The following is a 3,170-nucleotide window of genomic DNA, read 5'->3' on the forward strand; positions in this document are numbered from 1 at the left end:
AGCATCCGTAACGCGCTGTTAATCGGGCGTTAATAACAGACGTAGAAGAGCGAAGGAAGAACATGGAAGAATGAGGGAGGAGTGAGAGAGAGGAGTGAGGTATTGAACGCGTTCAAGAATTCTGAACGCGTTAATACAGATGGGCCCGTATTTTTTATTTTTATTTTTATTTTTATTTTTTTAATGTTAACATGTTCGTAGAGACTGCATAATGTGAGTGGTGGTTGATCAATGGTCGACTACCACTCAATCACATGTTATAGTGGACCCAATCAACCACTGGTTAAAGGCATTATAACGCCATGAGCCTTGTGGATGTGCTAAGACTTTGAAACGGGCAATGAAAGAAGGAACGTCCATATTTTGCAATAATAACAGATAAATGCTTATTCATGTTGGATTTGACTAATAGTGTTGGCAAATTTCTATCTCGATTCTCGTGGAATTCTCTGCATGCCATAGTGACTTACTGCTACAATCAAGTGCATATGCCTCGGTGCTTATGCATAAGCTCTAATTCTAAATGCACCACAAGATTATAATAATTCAACGGCGCGTCCCTCACTTATGGCAGCTTTAATTATGGGCCCAATAAAATGACTCACTGATATGATACATATATAGACAAGTCCAAGTCTAAGTCATGGAGACGAATAGTTATGACAGCTTTAATTAGGGGCCCAATAAAATGACTCACTGATATAATACATAGACAAGTCCAAGTCAAAGTCAAGTCATGGAGACGAAGAGTTATGACAGCTTTAATTAAGGACCCAATAAAATGACTCACTGATATAATACATAGACAAGTCCAGTCTGTACAAAGTCAAGTCATGGAGACGAAGAGTTATGACAGCTTTAATTAGGGGCCCAATAAAATGACTCACTGATATGATACATAGACAAGTTCAAGTCAAAGTCATAGAGACTTCGTGCACCTCACCTACAAATATATAAATACATAAGAAAAAAAATCAAAATCAAATCAAATCAAGTAATCTTATTAATTATTTATTTAAGATATTATTGAAGAAATTTATGTTAAACATTAATTTCATCCAGAATATTTGATCAATACCAATTGTAATTTTTTAATTTATCTCCTCACAAATAATCGTAGAACCGACCATATAAGGCCGCTAATTAAATGATAAATTCCACTTTTTACAGAACAGAATACTTGATCAAAACAATTATATTAATCTTAATTAATTTGGGATGATAACGATTAGTGCTCTATAATTGAGCATTTGTATGTATGTATCTGCTTGCAAGTACATGAGAACATAAAGTAAAGAAAGAATTCTTTATGCTTTGTTTGAGCTTCAGTGCATACTTTTCAATTTTGATGTATATATAATATATAATGCTAGTAGAATTTAATTTCTTGTTTCTATCTCACATCATGGGCATAAAACAATTGTACTTTTAGAGAAACACTCTAGCAAAATGATATCTTTACCTTGCATAGTCAATTATCAATGCAACCTCTCAAGCATTTCATGAGCATTTGACTCGATGATCGTAATACCGACCATATAGGACCGCTAGAATGACAGATTCCATCTTTTTACAGAAGAACATCTGACTCGAGCATTTGATGAGCATAGGATGCAGGATCTCCTCTCCCCACTCTCTATTACCTGTAGTATCTCTTTGAATAGCATTTGTTCTTGATTATTTTGCTGTAATAATTTTGTTTTAAAAAATAATACAAATACTTGATACAAAAAAAAAAAAAACTATCAGTACACCCACGGCTTCCTGTAGATATAATGAACTAGAAGCAAGCAGCAGTTATAGGGCTCGAAGATGCAGATCAGATTTATTTTCTCATACAGATTTACAAAAGAATTATTGAAAAATGAAGCCCTTTTTAATCCAATGAGATTAATCTTCATGACCATGTCATGATCAAACGATGATGTATGTGGTCGCAACACTATGGTCTGAAGTTCACAGGACTCTCATCGATCGATCCGTAATCTGTAGAATAGAAAGCTGAAAGAATAAACCAAGCCAATGTATATGATTAGTAAGTAGATATTTGAAGAGGCTACAAACTACATTGATCTTATCTGACTACATTAACCTTATCTCACGTTCAGCTGTGTTCTGGAATATCTCATCCATACTAAATGATAAAATATCAAAATGCATACACGAGAAAATGGTTAAACTAAGATGCTTTGAGTTTAAACGATATTTTTTACAACTCAAAATCAATAATCAAAGGCTAGAAACAAGGAAACTTAAACTGCGAGTTTGTTACACTAAAGATAGGTCAGTAATATATTGGCCATGCTAAATGGTAAAATCAAAGTGCACCAGAAGATGGTTGGAGTTGAGTGTCTGTTCTAAAGACTAATTTTCAAGATCTGCATATCTCAGCAGCTTACCTAAGATTTCAGGTGAAGAAACTCCAACAAAGGCTAGGTTGTTGGCCGTGTCATTGTTGACAAACCGCGCCCAGTAGGTGCCATTCCATGATGGCCAGCATCTGACTCTTCGTCTCCAATGTCTGTCCATTGATAAATAGAATCAAAACAATATGATACAAGAAAAGTACTTGGAAATATGAAATACTGGTCCATAATAATCGCACTAAATGGAATCACCAAGAAATAGAATTATCCCTCTTAAGAAAAATTATTAGCCATGAGTAAGCAGTAAATCCGAGTGGCATTCCATAAGACATAGGTATCGTCATCTTTTGATTCTTTGTGATCAGCTACATGGATACAAACCACTATTCTTTCCACTTCTCAAACATTGTTGATTAAATAAACTAAACTTTGAATTTTGTTTATCTATAGAAACCTTGCACCAAAACTGACTAATTTTCCATGTCATATGCTTAAGCAATGAACAATTTGATTCCATGCACATTAATAGACAGTTAGTTAAGAAATTTATGAGAAACAGGTCATACCAAGCATATCATCACCACCTGCATTAGCTCCCGCAACTCCAACACAACAAAATAAGGAAGTATCGTCTACTTTCAAATGCTCATACGCAACATATATGTCCTCAATAGTTGCAACCTCATACAATGAAGTTAAGTCTTTGATACATGATATATCCTGCTCCGATCAAATGGTTAGAGAATCAAGACAAATATGAAAGAGTAGATGAAAAACAAAGTGAACTTAATAACTCGAGATAAT

At 34.4% G+C, this 3,170-nt stretch overlaps 1 long non-coding RNA gene across 1 annotated transcript; it reads right to left on the reverse strand.

The window, feature by feature from the left end:
* Positions 1 to 1,731: 1,731 nt before the first annotated feature.
* Positions 1,732 to 3,082, reverse strand: LOC141818626 (uncharacterized). The gene is made up of 3 exons (XR_012600982.1): positions 2,933 to 3,082; positions 2,400 to 2,521; positions 1,732 to 2,001 (listed from the first exon to the last, which is right to left on the reverse strand). It is a non-coding gene; the product is annotated as an uncharacterized LOC141818626 (long non-coding RNA).
* Positions 3,083 to 3,170: the final 88 nt, after the last annotated feature.

This window comes from Curcuma longa, unplaced genomic scaffold, assembly GCF_044706935.1.
Source record: "Curcuma longa cultivar G26 ecotype Majalengka, Jawa Barat unplaced genomic scaffold, ITB_CL_G26_1.1 contig_25527, whole genome shotgun sequence".
Taxonomy (NCBI): Eukaryota; Viridiplantae; Streptophyta; class Magnoliopsida; order Zingiberales; family Zingiberaceae; genus Curcuma; species Curcuma longa.